The sequence below is a fragment of the Vipera ursinii genome (assembly GCF_947247035.1).
Source record: "Vipera ursinii genome assembly, chromosome: 2".
Taxonomy (NCBI): Eukaryota; Metazoa; Chordata; class Lepidosauria; order Squamata; family Viperidae; genus Vipera; species Vipera ursinii.
This window is the reverse complement of record NC_139513.1, coordinates 123271972-123290761: the sequence shown is the minus strand read 5'-3', so window position 1 is coordinate 123290761 and position 18790 is coordinate 123271972.

The following is an 18790-nucleotide window of genomic DNA, read 5'->3' as shown; positions in this document are numbered from 1 at the left end:
TCCTCTTATGGCCATGAGAACACTTACACACCCATTGGCCAATTAACTTCTTAAAGACATAGCATTATGATTAATATATTTTCAACCCAACATTGTAGGCTAGCACCATCTGCCTAACAGAGCATTCACTACTTCTGGAGGCAGGTTGTTCCACTGTCAGGAAGTTTCTCCTTAGTTCTAGGTTGCTTCTCTCCTTGACTAGTTTCCATCTGTTGCTTCTTGTTCTGCCCTCAAGTGCTTTGGAAAATAACTTGATTCCCTCTTCTTTGTGGCAGCCCCTGAGATATTGGAACACTGCTATCATGTCATCCCTCGTCCTTCTCTTCAATAAACTAAGCATACACAATTCCAGCAGCCATTCCCTATATGTTTTAGCCTCCAGTCCCCTAATCATCTTTGTTGCTCTTCTCTGTACTCTTTCTAGAGTCTCAACATCTTTTTTACATTGTAGTGCATTGTAAAGTGGTATTAATACTTCATGTGATCTTGATTCTATCCCTCTGTTAATGCAGCCTAGCACTGTGTTGGCATTTTTGGCAGCTGCAGCACACAGCTGGCTCATATTTAAGTGATTGTCCACTAGGACTCCATGATCCCTCTCACAGTTACTACTATTGAGCAAGGTACCACCTATACTATACCTGTACATTTGGTTTTTCTTGCCTAAATGTAGAACCTTACTTTTTTCACCATCGAATTTCATTTTGTTAAATACTGCCCAGTGTTCAAGTCTGTCCAGATTCTCCTATATTGTAATCCTATCTTCTGGAGTATTGGCTATTCCTGCCAGCTTGGTGTAGTTTGAAAATTTGATGAGTTCCCCATCTATCCCCTCATCCAAATCGTTGATGAAGATGTTGAAAAGCACTTGGCCCAGAACAGAGCCCTGGGGCACCCCATTACATACTTCCCTCCATGTAGATGTGGTTCCATTGAGGACCACACATTGAGTACAGCCGGTCAGCCAGCTACAAATCCATCTGGTGGTGGTGCTGTCTAACCCACATTTTTATCTTATCAAGTAGTAGTTTGTGATCTACTCGGACTTACTGAAGTCCGAGTAAATTATATCCACAGCATTCCTCTGATCCACTAATTTTATCACTTGGTCAAAGAATGCAATAAGATTTGTCTGGCATGATCTGTTTTTGACAAACCCATGTTGGCTTTTAGTAATGACTTTGTTTGCCTCTAGGTGCTTGCTGATTCATTGTTCGATTATCTTTTCCAGAATCTTCCCAGGTATTGAGGTCAGGCTGATAGGTCTGTAATTTCCTGGATCCATTTTCCCCCTTTTTTGAAGATGGGATCTACATCAGCTCTTTACCAGTCCTCTGCCTAGTTCCCCAGTGCTCCAGGATCTTTGAAAAATATAGTTCAGTGATTCTGAGATCACATCTGCCAGTTCCTTAAGAACCTTGGGGTATAATCCATCTGGTCCTGGTGATTTGAACTCATCTATGCTGGACAAGTGCTCTCTTACCATTTTCTTGCCTATCTTAACTTATGTTTCTATTCTGTTTTTTATGGCTTCCCAGGTTCAAAGTAAATAAAGACGTCTTTGAGAAAATGCCTCATCTACTCATCACATACCTCCCTAGATAACACAAACAAGGGGAATCCATAGGGGAATGTGGTGTGTCTGCAGCTGGAGGCAGTAATATGTGAAGGGATATTGGGAGGAGGAACCCTTGTTTTTACCAAAGGTTGCCTGGGGCCCCATTTTGAAGGGCACCAGCAAGGGCTGAAGAAATTATTCAGAGGTGATGCTGTCAAAAGTTGCCTTTCATGGAAAACCCTCCCTCCCTCCCAGCCATGGCAATGGCTTATCAAAAAGGCTCAGCAGAGCCAAGGCAAATTTGCTTGTCTTCTAGAAAAGCTATTCCTTATCAGGGAAGGGTTGGGATTTGAGTCCGTAGCACAGAAGATTATTTGTTCAGCCCAGCTGAAGATGATTTTAACGTTGGCCCAGATGAGATTTTTCCAAAGCTGAGAAATGAAGGTCAGGCAGTAACTTTATCTGGAGTTATTTATAAACCAGGTGCTGGCCACTTACATGAGTGGCATTTAACATGCCGTGGTTGGGGAGCTGGGGAGATTTCAGTGGTGTGGATTTAACAATGCTTTCTTTTTGGGACCTCAATAAAAAGCTAAAATGTGCAAAAAATGAGAAAGACGTGAAACTTAATGCCAACAGTCAACAGCCCCGGTGGTAATATAACCCTTGAAAATGAAAATCCAGATACCAACTGTCTGTATTAAATAAATTTTGTTCACATCCATAAACTTAATTAGTAGATTTTCTTAACCTGGATTTATGTCTTCCTGTGTGTTTAATTATTTCCTTGAGGTATTTTGTATTTGTCTATTTAAATAGATCGGGAGTACAAAGCTGTTTCAATATAGTTCTTGTCTGAGATTGAATACTGAGGCTCTCAACATGGCATAAAAAAGTATCTTGCTTGCTCTTTCGTCTAATAGTAACCTGGCTAGATATATTTCTCTGCCTCGAGTGCCTATTGCTTTAGCTCAGAGACAGGAAACCAGCAGTCCTCCAGATGTTACTTTATCACAACTTTCAGCATGTTTCACCATTGGCCTTGCTAGTTTGGGCTCATTAGAGTCTTCTCTCCTTCCAAGCAAAAAGATAATATTCACAACATGAGCAGAACAATATTTTTAGAGTAGCTTATTCCAAGGGTTAGGGTTAGGGTTAGGGTTAGGACTGAACATAAATTTATTTATTTATTTATTTATTTATTTATTTTTGGGACTTATATGCCGCCCTATCTCCCAAAGGACTCAGGGCGGCTAACAACAATAAAAACAACAATACAAAAGTTAAAAGAAATTAAATAAACAGCCCCAAAATAAATTAACTAAACAATTAAAAATTAAAACATTTTAAAAACCCGTCGTCAATCCAGGTCAGCCTGATGAAAAAGGAAAGTTTTGAGGTCACGGCGAAAGGACTGGAGATCCGGGGCCATCCGGAGCTCAAGGGGGAGTTGGTTCCACAGGGCTGGTGCTCCCACAGAGAAGGCCCTCCCCCTGGGGGTCGCCAGCCGACATTGTCTAGCCGATGGCACCCTGAGGAGGCCCTCTCTATGTGAGCGTACTGGGCGACAGGAAGTTGTCCCCGGCAGCAGACGGTCCTGCAAATATCCCGGGCCTAGGCCATGTAGGGCTTTAAAGGTAAGTACCAGCACCTTAAATCTCATCTGGAAGACAACCGGTAACCAATGCAGCTCACGCAGGAGGGGTGTAATATGGGAGTATCGGGATGCTCCCATCACAACCTGCGCGGCTGCATTCTGCACCAGCTGGAGCCTCCAGGTTGTCTTCAAGGGCAGCCCCATGTAGAGAGCATTGCAGTAATCTATCCGAGAGGTAACGAGTGCATGACTGACCGTATGTAGGGCATCTCGGTCCAGATAGGGGCGCAACTGGTGCACCAGGCGAACCTGGGCAAATGCCCCCCTGGCCACGACTTCAATATAATCTTCAAAACTGAGTCGTGAATCCAGGAGGACGCCTAAATTGCGTGCCCTATCAATGGGAGGTAACACCTCTCCTCCCATAACCAAAGATGGAACCTCTTGGACAAGTCGAGATGCCGGTACGTAAAGCCACTCAGTCTTGGCCGGGTTGAGCTGGAGCCTGTTCTTCCCCATCCAAATCCGTACCGCTTCCAGGCAAAGGGACATCACATCGAGGGCATCGCTGGGTTATATAGAGATTCCTATATATGTTTATTTTGAATGAGAATGAATTGTATGGCAATCTAGTATCCTCCAGAAGTATTAGACTTCAGCTTCCACCTTGGCGGGAACCACACAGGAAAAGCAGATGAATACCTATGGAAAATCACTAATCACATGCATAGCATTTCTGGATGAATGGCTGTTCCTATTTTATATAGATAAATATTAATTTCAGGCTTTATGAGCAAAGCAAGCTATTATCGAATAGTAGTATTTCTAAACAGAGCCCTAAAATCAGCAGTAAGCCAGAGTCTGGTTCTGTAAAAATGATTTAGTTATGCTGCAATGGTGCTTTAAAATCTTATTTAATGGCAGTTTTAGTAGTTCTAATATTTTAATTGGTTATTTTATATTTTCAGGCTAACTCTTTGGAAAGGTGGCTTTTAAAGTGGTTGTAAGCTGCCCTAGGAAATGTTGTGCTTTGATTGGAGGAACCTTAATATTTAAATAAATAATTCCCAATTCAAAAGGTCTGTTTATATGAAAACTATATCTGTCGTGCTGGAGTTTGTTTTTTCCTAGAATCAGAACATCCCCTGGAGGATTTGATGTATTTGTATATCATCTATTTATCATCTATTTCTTTCTCTCTCTCATTCATTCTATCTATCTATCTATCTATCTATCTATCTATCTATCTATCTATCTATCTATCTAATCTCACTATTTATCTATATCTATCTATCATCTCAGTCATTTCTCTCTCTCTCTCTAATCCATCCATGCATCATTTAATTTTCCCCCCAGGGAGAATCACAATCCCAGTTAAGCAATCCCTCAATCTAGAACCTTTTGTCACTAGTGCAGTTTGTGGAATCTAGCCTTTTCTTTGACAATAAAGTTGTCCCCATAATTCTCTTGATTTTTGGTGGCATGGAAAAAAGAAAGATCATGGTTTGAAGATGAGTCAAGGCCAATGAACCACACATGCATTCTTTTAACTTTCGGAAGCCTGTCATAATCCAGCTGGAATTCACCCAACTGTAGAAGAATAGTCTAAGCAAAATGCTTTCTATCCCTAGAAATGACACTTCTTCCCCAGAACCAGAAAACACACTTAGTGCTTATAAATAATAGAGGAAGCTAATTTTTTAATGCTGGCCTTGTGTCTCCAAGGCAATGATAGAGAGAAATAGGTACTGGTCACCTGTGCAAAGCCCATTGCAAAGCAAACTCTGTCAACAAACCCCTAAATGAAGTGTGACTTGGGGAGAGCATACAAGCTCCTCAATTTTATCATCTCCATTCATTTTGGAATGGATTAAGATGATTATCTTTCCCAGCCTAAAAGCAAAGATACTTTATTTAGCTCATCTCATCCTTTTATGCTTTATTGCATTGGCTTATTGCCAAGCCTTGGGCCATCTCTTTCTTTTTTCACTTACAAACATTGCCTGTCATGTTAACACAATGGACTGAAGTCAAACTGTTCTCTATTTATAGCATTCTCGGAACTAAGAACAGGAGGCAAGCTGAAAATATATGTTTAATCACTTTGCAGGAAAACCTCCCTTTATATTTTTTGATTGCATAAGCGGCCTAGATTGGAAAATCTGGGATCAGTTCAAGACTTTTTGATCAGGGGAGCTCTGCAAGTGCAGAAAATGAAAAACACAGATGGGGATTAAAGATGAACATCGGGAGAATAATTTCCTTCAAAAAAAAAAGAGCTTAGTGTCACCAATGTATAAAAAGCATTAACAGTTATGTAACTTGTATAGTTCAGCCACATGTGAGACAATAATGCTAAATATAACTGTTTTTCAGATGCTCTGCTTGTTTTTCTTTAATATAGGTAAGATTCTTTTCAAATCTATACAGATATTGCATTTCAGGGCTAACAAAACAAATACTGTAGACGGTCCCAAATCATCCAAATTCTTTAATGAATAGAGTGTTTACATCAGCTTCTTCCATCCAATCTGGGAAAAGCTACTTTAGAGACGGATGGTAATTTATCCTTGAAGATCTATGCTCTCAGTCTCTTGTAATAGAAAAAGGTGAAATGAAAGTTTCCAGATTTCTAATTTATCTTCATTGAACATTCAAAAACATGATGGGAATTACAGCGGTGCTATCCAGTATAATAGTAGGATGGAGAAGGAAGTTTGACCTATATACTCAGCCAGTAATCCCAGAAAAATAATATGAAGCTGTCTTCTAAGTAGCCTAAATTATGTATTTATAGCAAAGGAAATTCAGCATGGCTTCCATTTAGGCTAAGTCTGTGATAGAGGTTGATACATTATCTTCCAAATTCTTAGGACTGTCATATGTGGCCTGCAAAATAAATCTGAATGACTGCTAAATAGAGCAAGTTCATCTAGTGGTCCTCTGGATTTTTGTAATCCAAATCCATCAGTGTTAAAATTCTGAGGCTAATGATGTTATTTTGTTTTTGCTTGTAACAGTAATAATAAATGTCTTCCTCTGCTACCAAAATGTATAGAGTGGATGTTCAGAAGATAGTAGGGAAAGCAAGACAGAAGCTCCATGGGAGGGAGATTCCCAGGGATTATATCATTTCTCAGTGGAAGAATGAGTTGGATCACCAAAGACCTCTGGCATCCTGGGAAGCAGGAGAAAGCAAAGGGTTAGGTCATACAGATAGCACTAAGCTCTGTGGTATCACAGACGGTTCAAAAACAATATATGTTTTCGAGAGGTGCAATCCTAAATGCAGAAGAACTGAGCTTCTTGATTATTCCTGACAAAACACGTTACTAGACAGAATGATAATGTCAACCTCTGAAAGCAAAAACAGCGGAGAGATTTGGGGCAGCTTAAAGGATCATCAATTGATCTGGCCTGACCAAAGGTAAAAACATTATCCACTTTGTTAAGAGCTTTTGATTTCTCCAGTGCTCAGCTCCTGGGATTTCTTTCTTTGATAGTTTAGGTAAAGAAATTCTGAGTGAAGCCTAGCAAGACTTTGAAGTCCTACCAAACAGCTGAAGGACAATCTGTTCTTCTCCGACTGCCACCTTGGATAAGGGAGTGGTGTAAAAATGACATCTCGGACTACAAAGAGGTTTACCGGTTGCTGCTCCAGGAGGTTAGGAATTCATTATTGCGTCTGATATTTGCTGGTCACAAGAGCTACCTAGCAACACTGACGTCCACACTTAGCCACAGAAACACATCACCATAAAGAGAAGTTTATCTAGGAACTACTTCGAGGAAAACTGTAGTGAATTAGCCATTGTATTTTCTTCAGAAACCTGGACCCAGATCATAAGATTTCCACTGCCAGTGATGTATCCTATATTATTATCACTAGCATAAGTGGACTCTAATGACCTTTTAATCCCTCAAAGTTTCCTTTGCCAGTGCAAGACAATAAGGAAACACAAAGAAGGAGCTGGCCAAACATCACCTCCTCTGAAAGGCAATGTTATGTACTGGGCTCTTGTTAAACTCCACGTGGGTTGCTGGAGCAGCTAATGGCTCTCCAGCAACCCAGATTTTAAGTCTCCTGTGCTGCAATTGGCTATCTCCAGGCGGCAATTGTTGATTCAAACCTATTGGCTGCGGCCTAGGGGCTAGACTATATATTGCGGCTAGTTGCAGATATTTCCCCAGTACAGTTCCAGCATGAAATAAACAATGAGTTATCCTGTACTCTGTTCCGTGTCTTCATTCCTGCAACAAAGAACCCATTATTTAACAGTGGTGACGAGGATGGGATCCTGCTTCACCGACGAAAGAGCTGAAGTATACGAGGGAAAGGCAACACACAATGGAGGGAAGAGGCATTTCCCCCCCCCTCAAGGTCAGCTAGCAAGCTACACTAGCGACCTTGTGCTCAGTGGACTCATTCCCTGAGCCTGAAGCAGGATCCAGAAAACACAGGAACCAGTAAGAAGAATGCCGAAGGTTGGCAAATTGAGAGAGTTCGATGTAAAACACCTGGCAGAATGGCCATCATATCTATCGCAAGTAGAAAACTACCTCAGAGCCAACCAGATCGCGGAAGAAGGACTGAAGGCCGCAACGCTACTCTGCGTGTGCGGCCCAGCTACCTTTGATTTATCCAAGAACCTTTTCATGCCAACACCAATTGAAGCGGTCTCTTACACAGATATCAAAAAGAGGCTAATTGGGCACTTCCAGCCCAAGATATCTGAGATAGCTTGGCGGTTCAAGTTTGACCAGAGAGTGCAGCTTCCTGGGGAGTTAGCGTCAGAGTTCATAGCGGGCCTAAGGCAGGCCGCACGCCTATGCAAGTTTTCAAATTTAGAAAAGCAACTACGAGACTGGCTTGTCTGCGGCCTATGGGACAGAACGCTTCAGCAGAGACTATTTGCTAGGCCAAATTTAACATTTTCTGAAGCACAGGATGAGGTGATGGCTGACGAAGCTGCCGGGGGTGCCGTTCAAATCGTACAGCCCGCCAAATTGACAAAGTTCAAAGAAACGGTCCACCATGAGGACGCCAAATGCACTGAAGAACTCTCCGAGGAAGAAGAACCTGAAATCAACAAACTCCAAAAGCAACCCAACGCACCACACCGCAACAGCCAGCCATGAGAGGACAATTATAAGGCAGCTCTCTTACTGAGATGTAAGGGGTGTGGTGGCAACCATTTCTGCACCAAATGCAGATTTCATTCAGCCATGTGTAGAGCTTGTGGAAGGACAGGCTACATCGTGGTGGTTTGCAGAGCCCAACAGAGAGACCGGCCACCCAAACACCAGTCGGAAGAACCGACTAGGAGAGGTACTGGGGCCCAGGGTCCAGTTAGTGTGGGATTCTTCAGAAGCCGTAGAAGCGTATGTTGCACCAGGGCTCGATGCCCCCTCAAACCCAAACTTAAGCTCATGGTAGAGCTACAAGGAGTTCCATGTAAGATGGAATTGGACTCTGGCTCTGCAGTCTCAATCATTTCTCAAGACACTTTTAACTTCATGTGCAGGCGCAGTAACAATTGGGCCAAACTAAGACCCTCAGATATAATCCTAATGGATTTTCAAAATGTGCATGCTAAAGTTAAGGGAGAAGCCACCTTGTTGGTTAAGTTTAAAGGGTTTTTGGGGCACCTGGATGTAATAGTAGTAGGGGGCCGGAGAACGAGTCTCATTGGACTCAATTGGTTTGATGCCTTAGGTATTCAGATTAGTGGCATAAACCGGACACAAACTGCAGACCTTGGAACCTACACAGGCCCACCTATCTCATTTAAGCTTGATCTCAACGTAGTTCCAATTAGGGTTAAGCCTTGTAGGGTCCCCTTTGCCTTAAAACATAACACTGATTCCAAAATTGCTAAGCAGGTAGAACAGGGCGTGTTACAGCCTGTTGAGGGTGGGGAGTGGGAAGCTCCTATAGTCACTCCACTTAAAGCCAATGGGGAAATTTGCATTTGTGCTGAGTATAAATGCACACTAAATAAAGCCCTCAAGCAACACGCGTACCCGGTCCCAGTGATCAACCATATTTTAGCCTCCTTGCAAGGAGGTACTATTTTTGCTAAACTTGATTTAGCACAGGCCTATCAGCAATTGCTGGTTGATGAGCCCACAGCCACGGCTCAAACAATCATGACTCACAGGGGGGCTTTCAAAGTTAAACGCTTACAGTTTGGAGTCAGTGTTGCACTGGGCATTTTTCAGGGAATCATGGAGCATACACTCAAGGGTATTCAGGGCGTCTGCCCTTATTTAGATGATGTTCTTATTGCAGGGGCATCCCCAGAAGTGTTGGCCAGTAGGCTCAAGGCTGTTTTGCAGAGGCTTCATGAAGCAGGCCTCAAATTAAAAAAGAACAAGTGTAGTATTGGGGTTTCTTCAACAGAATTCCTGGGTTTCCGAATTGATGCTAACGGCATTCACCCTGCTGATTCTAAAGTGAAGGCCATTAAAATGGCTCCTAGGCCCAAATGAGAGCTACAAGTATTCTTAGGTCTCCTAAACTTCTATCACACATTTCTACCTCATAAGGCTGCAATAGCAAAGCCCCTCCACAGGCTGTTGGATAAGAAAGCTCCATGGAAATGGACTAACTTACATGAAAAAAGTTTCCAGGAATTAAAAGCACTATTGTCAGAAAAGTCCACTGTAACTCACTACAAAGAGTCTAAACCAGTATGTCTTGCATGTGATGCATCTCCCTATGGGGTGGGGGCAGTTTTAAGTCACATAGAAAAAAATGGGAAACAGGTTCCAATAGCATTTTACTCAAGGACATTGTCTTCTGCTGAGCGCAACTATGCTCAGATTGACAATCGTTGCTGGAATAAAAAAATTCTATGACTATTTATATGGCAGGGATTTCACGGTCTACACTGACCACAAACCTCTGTTGGGACTTTTCACAATGGACAAACAAACCCCCCACATACTATCTCCAAGAATGTTGAGATGGTCTGTTTTCCTATATGCATACAATTTTAAATTAGTTCACAAACCGGGCAAGGACATGGGCCATGCTGATGGCCTCAGCAGACTACCACTGCCACTAATGGATCCAGATCCAGCTCCTGCTGCTAGAATAGTGTCCATACAGGACATAACTGAGTTTCCCTTCCATGCAGGGGACATTGCTGCTGAAACTGCCACAGATAAAATACTGAGTAGAGTGTTGTCATGGATATACATGGGCTGGTTGGAAAAAAGTCCAGGCTCAGAATTTCAAAGCTATTTTGTTAGGAGGCATGAGTTATCTGCACATAAAGGGTGCATATTATGGGGGAACAAAGTCATAATTCCTACTTCCCTAAGAGACAGAGTTTTACAATCATTACATGAAGGCCATCCAGGCATTGTCAGAATGAAAGCTTTAGCTAGAAGCTACCTCTGGTGGCCTGGCCTTGATAAGGCCATTGAGGGTCAAGTCCATGGTTGTTATACATGCCAGCAATCTAGGCCTGAAATGCCACAGGCTCCAGTTCACAGGTGGGAGGAAATACATACTTCCTGGTCTAGGGTTCACATAGACTATGCTGGGCCTTTTCAGGGGCAGCTCTTCCTGATAGTAGTGGATAGCCACTCAAAATGGCTGGAAGTAATTCCAGTTCCTAACATGACTACTGCTAGGACCATCCAGGTGCTGAGAAAACTCTTTGCCACACATGGGCTGCCAGATGTCTTAGTTTCAGACAATGGGGCCCAATTCACTGCTGCTGAATTTCAGGCCTTTCTTAGAGCTAATCTCATCAGACATGCAATGTCTGCGCCTTTTCATCCATCTTCTAATGGTCAAGCTGAACGCATGGTGAGGACAATGAAGGAAGCACTCAAGCGCATTGTTACTCTGCCAGCATTCTACGCCCTGCACTGCTATAGGCAAAAGTCCTGCAGAACTGCGTTGGGGGAGGCGTTTGATTACTAAACTGGACAGGTTGCATCCAGATAGAGTGGCAACAGAAGCATCTCGACCAAAGCCACCGAGGGGGCTGCACATGGGTGATTGGGTTTGGGTTAGGAACTATGGTCATGGGAATCTGTGGGTTCCTGGTCAAATCACCAAGGCATCCGGACCCCTATCTTATGAAGTGGGGGTGGAGGGAGGGCGAGTTGTCAGACGACACATTGATCAGCTCAGGAAATGGTTTCCAGAATGGCCACTAAGCGAGGACAGCATCATAAGTCCCTCCCAAGGTCCTCAAACCTGTGGCCAAGCCAGCCGTCACATGGACTACCAGGACGTTTCCTTCTTCACTGAGGTAGAACCAGAGGGAGAACTAGGGAGCTCTGGAGTGTAACATGGACCCCCTGAAGGAGCAAGCCAACAGAACTTCAGCAACCGCTGTGCCTACTCTGCCGAACAGTCTGACTCTGGGGTGGGGCAACCTGGTGAGGCCAGCCAGAGTACATCAAATCCCCTTGACTCAGGAGCACAAAGGGACACAAGTTTACCCACCCCACTGGGTAAGCTGGTAGACCACAAAGTGACGGGAACTCCGAGATGTTCCTCTAGGGCACCCAAGCCTCCTTCATATCTTGCAGATTATGTTGTAAAATAAAGAGCTATATATTGTTGTAAAACCTGTTGCCACTAGACTACAGAAACTAGTGCTGTGTTGTAACTGTCTATTGCTGCAAAAAGAAGCCTGATCATTGAGATGTTGTTTAATCTCATTGTAACCTACATTGTTTTTTATTTTTTATTTTTTATTATTCTTTACTTTAGTATGTTTGAATAATGAGTCTTGACAATTGTTGAGACTAATTGGTGTTGTCATAGTCTGATCTAAGAGGGGAGGGGTGTTATGTACTGGGCTCTTGTTAAACACCACGTGGATTGCTAGAGCAGCTAACGGCTCTCCAGCAACCCAGACTTTAAGTCTCCTGTGCTGCAGTTGGCTATCTCCAGGCGGCAATGGTTGATTCAAACCTATTGGCTGCTGCCTAGGGGCTAGACTATATATTGCGGCTAGTTGCAGACATTTCCCCAGTACAGTTCTAGCACGAAATAAACAATGAGTTATCCTGTACTCTGTTCCGCGTCTTCATTCCTGCACCAAAGAACCCGCTATTTAACAGGCAGACTTGTACTTTGTTCTTGGCCTGTTGCCACAATGGGCCATTCATCACTCTCTGAGGGCAGGAATGGATGGCATGGTCCCCTTTCCACTCATAGGCAATTGCAAGCCGCACCGTGTGCTCTTGTTTTCCGTTCTGATTCAAAAGTGCTCTTCTTCCGACCTGAGCCATCTTAAGCCCTTCAGGGTGGGGGTGGGGGCTCTTCTGGTGCTCTGATCTTTTTATACTAGCAGCCCCAGTTCCAAGGGGCTGCAGGGCCTGACACATCCCCTCCCCTCCACATCTGGTCATCATCATGGACAGCCATTTTGTGCTGGGCTCTTGGACTGCGATGTTCTCTGCTGCTTAGCAGTTGCAATTGCTTTATGATCCTGCGGTTGAATCAATGAACCATCCTCAACCCAAAAACTCTTACTCCATTCAAGCTTTACATGTCCCAGTGGGCATTCTTTGGGTATCTTTCCAGGCTGAATGAAGCAGGTTCTCTTTGCTTTCCCCTTCTCTGCAGCTGGTACTGCAAAGCTTCCGTGCATTTCCCTTTATTTTTTTAAAAGCATAATTAAGTTATAATTAAGAGACAGTTTTGTGCAGTGGTTAAGGGACCAGGCAAGAAACCAGGAGATTCTGAGTTCTAGTTCTGCCTTAATGATGAAATGATCTGGGTGACCTTGAGCCATCTCTCTCTCTCTCTTCCCCTCTTTCTTTCTTTCTTTCTTTCTTTCTTTCTTTCTTTCTTTCTTTCTCTTTATTTATTTCCTTCCTTCCTTCCTTCCTTCCTTCCTTCCTTCCTTCCTTCCTTTCTTCCTTCCTTCCTTCCTTTCTTTCTTTCCTTCCTTCCTTCCTTCTCTTTCTTTCTTTCTTTCTTTCTTTCTTTCTTTCTTTCTTTCTTTCTTTCTTTCTTTCTTTCTCTTTATTTATTTCCTTCCTTCCTTCCTTCCTTCCTTCCTTCCTTTCTTTCTTTCTTTCTTTCTTTCTTTCTTTCTTTCTTTCTCTTTATTTATTTCCTTCCTTCCTTCCTTCCTTCCTTCCTTCCTTCCTTCCTTCCTTCCTTCCTTCCTTTCTTTCTTTCTTTCTTTCTTTCTTTCTTTCTTTCTTTCTTTCTTTCCTTCCTTCCTTCACTTTCTTTCTTTCTTTCTTTCTTTCTTTCTTTCTTTCTTTCTTTCTTTCTTTCTTTCTTTCTACCTCTCCCTCTCCCTCTCCTTCTCCCACTCCTACGAAGGAGATAAAAACAAACCACGTCTGAAAATCTTACCAAGAGAACTGGAGGAACTGGTCCAGGCAGTTGCTAGAAGTCAAGACTGACTTGAAAGCACACCAAAAAAGTTGCAACTAGAAACATTGCTACTGTGCTTTTGTGAAGCTTAACTATCTCTGCACTACAAAGTTTCCATGGTTCTAAAGAGGAACAAACCAACAAAAGTACAACCTGTTCCCTGTTGCTTTGATTTTTGGAGCATCATTGCTACGATGGTACTGTAAGAAGAAGAAGAACAACAACAACAACAAAAAACCCCAGATATATCTTAGGGTCAAAGGAGATGCTGTGGAAAGAGCATGAAGTCATTCGTGTGTAAAAACCTCTGCAAAAGCAAAGGAAAGGATCAGTGAGGAGGGAACAACCCTAACTGGAAAAGGCAGGTACTGGCAGACCTGTGGCCTTCCCTACATGAAAGAAAGACCAATCAATCTTCTAGTGCTCATAGTTTGGACTGAGAACCTCTATATGGCCTTATCACCAACCCTCTGAAATTCAGAATTGCTGATGTTGGCATAAGGAACTAGCAGGAGTAACCTGGGAGCAAGCAGTTAGGCTGCCTACAGAAATGTTCCAAATTACATTGTGCTGGAACTTTCAAAATTCTGAGCCAATGTTTGGAGAGCTGCAGTCCAGGATTTAGGAGGGGGACATGTTTGGAAGAGTCTGCTGTAATACGGATGCAATCTATAATGTAGAGGGCATTATTTCCCATGCATTTTTATCCATGTGTTACAGAAGCAATTCTGAAAATTCTGTTTAAAATGGACTGTGTAACTGAGGAGGAGAACTCACATTATCTGCTTTAGATTTCAGATTCACCCTCTAGGACAGTGATGGCAAACCTTTTAGAGACCAAGTTGCCAAATTGCAACCCAAAACCCACTTACGTATTGTCGGGTGCCGGGTGGGCATGGCCCATTGGGTGGGTGTGGCCAATTGAGTGGGCATAGCCCATTGGGTGGGTGTGGCAGCAGTGGAAATGGCAGACTGGATGGGACTAAAAAGTTCAATCAATCAATTCCAACTTTTTTTTCCCCGCGAGAAGTTGAAATTGATCGATTGATTGAACCTTTTTTTTTTGCACATGGTGGTAGAGGCCTAAAGCGAAAAGGTTTTATAAAACCCATCTGAAGGCCTAGGACTGGGGTGATGGCGCATGTGCCCACAGAGTGCTCTAGGATATACCATGGTTGGTTTTACAAGGCATAATAACTTGTTGTTTATCTAACCCTAAGCCTAGATCCATGATTTATATCATGCGATTATCCCATATTTATTATTTTAGAAATAACTCAAGGTGGCAAATAATGCCCTCTATATTATAGTTTGCATCCGTATTACAGCAGACTTTTCCAAACATGTCCCCCTCCTAAATCCTGGACTGCAGCTCTCCAAACATTGGCTCAGAATTTTGAAAGTTCGTAATTTGAGGACTACCTGTACAGAGAAAAAAATAATTCCTTTTGGTCAAGTAAAACAAAACAGGACAATCCATACCAGTAATTATCCTGTTTCTGTGTATAAACCCTATAAACATGTCCCTGACCCCATTTTGTTTAGTAAAATCAAAACAAAGTTTGTTAATTGTTGCAAATTTCTCTTAGGTCATTCTTGCTCCTCGTAGATATTTCATTTCCATTTCCCCTCCTTAATGAGTGGAGAAGCATTTTAATCTAGAAAAAAAATTGACAACATGTGTTAGAAATGGCAAGGTCTGGAGTTCGACATGGCTCTGTCACAGATTGTGCATACTTGAAATTGCCAGTAATAAAGTTTAGAGCAGACGCAAAGGAAGGCCACTCTGTCTGTCTGATGGGCACAATACAGAACTTTTATCAGCCCACACAACCCCCATCAGAGGCATAATGACATCATGAATACTTGGCTTCTCTGCCTGCTTTATAAAACAAAGTAATTGAAGTGCTTTAATGGGTCCGCTTGGCCTGTGCAGTGAACCACAAGCAAAGTACTGGTTGTCCCTTTAGAAAGCAGGACTTGGGAGGTCATTATTATTCAACTGAAGATGATCCTCTGATGAAAACATCTGAACTTTAATAACAAATCACAGTTTCCTTCCTTGGCAACCATGCCAATGTATTTCCATATCCACTAATTCATTTTCTATAGGACCACAGAGGGAACTCTGCAGCCATCCAGATGTTCATGAACTATAACTGCAAGCATTGTCACCTGCCCATCTGTACTTTAGATTGCAATTAAATGAAAAGCTTTCCTTCCTTCCTTCCTTCCTTCCTTCCTTCCTTCCTTCCTTCCTTCCTTCCTTCCTTCCTTCCTTCCTTCCTTCCTCCCTCTCTCCCTTTCTCTCTCTCTCTCTCTTTGTTATTATAAAAATAAAGTAAAATAATAAAATAAAATGAGAACAAGCAATCATCAACTTAATAGTAAAGTTGATATAGTTGCCTGATTGTTATATATTTATTAAAAACATTTATATAGCCATGCATCTTACAACAAACTCTGGGAAGCTCCCAATTAGCAATTAAAACAATATCAAAAGTAAAACAACATAATATATAATTACATTAAAACCATAAACATGAAAAACTTGGCATCCAAGTTAAACTTATGATGTACAGCATTAGAAACTATAGCGCTATCAGAGACAGTATGTTGGAGCAATAGTAGTCATCATTATAGATACAGACCAGAGTCCTGCAAATTAACACACTAATTAAACACTTTCTCTTTCAAAGTGAGGACTCGATAGCAACAAACAGGACCAGAGACAAATAAGTGTTCCTGAGCTCTGATTAGTAATATGGACTAAGAAGAAGATTAAAGTTATAGCACAAGGAAGCCAACCAGTGTTTTTGCTTTCAAATATTTTATACGTATATGTGTGCACACGCATAATATATATGCAGTGAAAAGAAGATAGCTTTATTTTTCTTACACTTTTGGAAAGGACAGGTGAATGCCTACCACATCTGGAAATGTAGGTTGGACAGTGTTTAGACCCGTTGGTGGTGAGTCTTTTGGGGTTGGTGTGTCAAAACGGCTAACTCAAATCTACTGGCATATCATACCCCGCAAACAGGAGAAAGGCCTTTGTACCTGAAGTGGCTTCAGAGAAGGTTCCCCCATGGCCTCCGCAGCCTCTGAAAACTATTCTTGCATGATTTTCAAAGGCTCTGGAGGCTACATGAGAGCATAGTTCTCTCGTGCAACTTCTGGACACCATAAGAGAACACACCCCATTCTCGTGCAGCCTCCACATCCTCCAAAAATTGCACAAGAATGAGGTATGCTTTCGAGAATACTTGTCAGCTGTTGATGAACACTGATGTGTCACCCAAAATGTTGTGACAAGTCACCTTTGACATACATGTCATAGATTTACCATTGCTGGTCTAAAGAATAGTTACCAGCAGATGATCACTAAACTGTACTAATAAAAGTCAAGAAGCACAATAGAAATGGAACTAAGGTTAAATATAAAGAAAATCAAAGCAGTGGCCAACAAGCCCAGCAACTAGCCTTAGAATGGATAATGAAGATATTAAAGTGCCAGAATAGTGTCTGCCTCTAGAATTGTAATTAATTAATCAATCAACTAGTCTGTGGCTTATTTTTTGACTGCTGGTTCCTTTACTATTAAAAAAAACCCTAACCTTTAAAAGAAATTTGTAAGAGGAATTAATAATCATATTACTGGTAGAAGGTAACAATGAAAGCCCTGATTTTTTTTATTTGTCAAATTTATGTGGTCATCCATGCCACAAAAGAAGTGACTCTTCATATTCAGATGCTATGAATATGAATGTTGCCAACAGTGATTTTCTCTGGGACATCATTTCTATGCCAAAGTGGTTCAGCCATGTAATCTAGTCCAGACATTAGACCTGCATGCCGTGATAAAATAGAGATAATAAACCTGAGAGTTTTCCAGCCATTGCAGATTTGCTGAGAACTCAATTAGAACTCAACTAGACATCTTACATCGTTCCAGCATGGGAAATGTCTTTTTCTTTCCTAATCCTGACACTTGCAGGAAGACGATTCTTACTAAGTTAATTAGCGGGGAGGGAATATTTAAGCCTTCTTTTCTTGTACACTGCTAGCCACTGCTCACAACTTGTCTCTCCTCCAGTGGCTTCTATTCACTAATAATAAAAGGCCACTACATGGTGGTTAACCATTAATTCAAAGGGCAGTCATTTCCTGTTGCAATAGAACTGATGTTCAAAGCCAATCACAGTTCATGAGTAGAGACCTGTGCCCTCCAGAGGTTGCTGAACTACAGTTTTTAATCAATCAATCAATTCATCAATCGAAACATTAATAATTAATCCCCAACATTCGTCCCATTGGTCATGCTGACTGGAAGCTCTAGGACCTACAAGTCAGCAATGTTTACAGAATCCCAGATTTTGCCCACCCTGCCTCTAGCAGGCCAAAGGTCTTTCCTGATCCTGAGACTAGGGCTGCCAAGATTTCAGGAAATGAAACCAATGCCTGTGTGCTGTGTTGGTGATGAGGAAAGCGTATGTCAGAGGTCTTTCTGCAGCCATTCTGAAAGCACGTTAAAGCTTCCTCTCTTCTAGCTCCTCTGTGCTTCTTGTTCATTCAGTGGTCCTGTTAAATATACCGTTCTTCCTTCTCCAAAGTCTTGCCTGAATGACGTCAGGATTGGATAGTAGTGCAGTGTTAGACCTCTGCCAATGCACTCTTTCGGGGAAACCTGGGTCAATGCTTCTCCCTTGTTGGATGGGCCCTTATACATTGCTAAAAGAAAAGAAATAAATCTCTCCCCTCCCCAGGTTTGCTAAATAATTAAATCTGCACAGGTTAACATATCTACACCCTAACTCACATTTTGACCTGGTTACTGTCATTTTAAATAGCAATACCATTCAATATGTCTTGTCACTAAGAAGCACCAGCTGGTGTGGGTGCCTGCTCTTCAGGCATTGTTGCCTTCAAAGGAGTGTCCACTTTCCCCTCCAGAGAGGAAAAAAATCCACTTTAAAACTGGACCCAGATGCCCCAAAACTCTGCAAGAACAACCACGATAGGGAAGTACCATGCAAAAAGCAATGTGGAAATGCTAACGTCTTCTTTCGTCAATTTTGCAACGGCAGGTGAGGAAAAGTTCCGTTTTTCATCATCAGCTGACCACCCCCAGTGCTAGGTAGGTAGCAGTAAGCTCCTTCCGTGTCTAACTGATATTATTGAGTACCCCATTCCTTGTTTGCAATGTTCCAAAAACACTGGATTTTATTTGGAGAATAAAATGTTCTCTACATAAAGAGGCTGTTTGCAT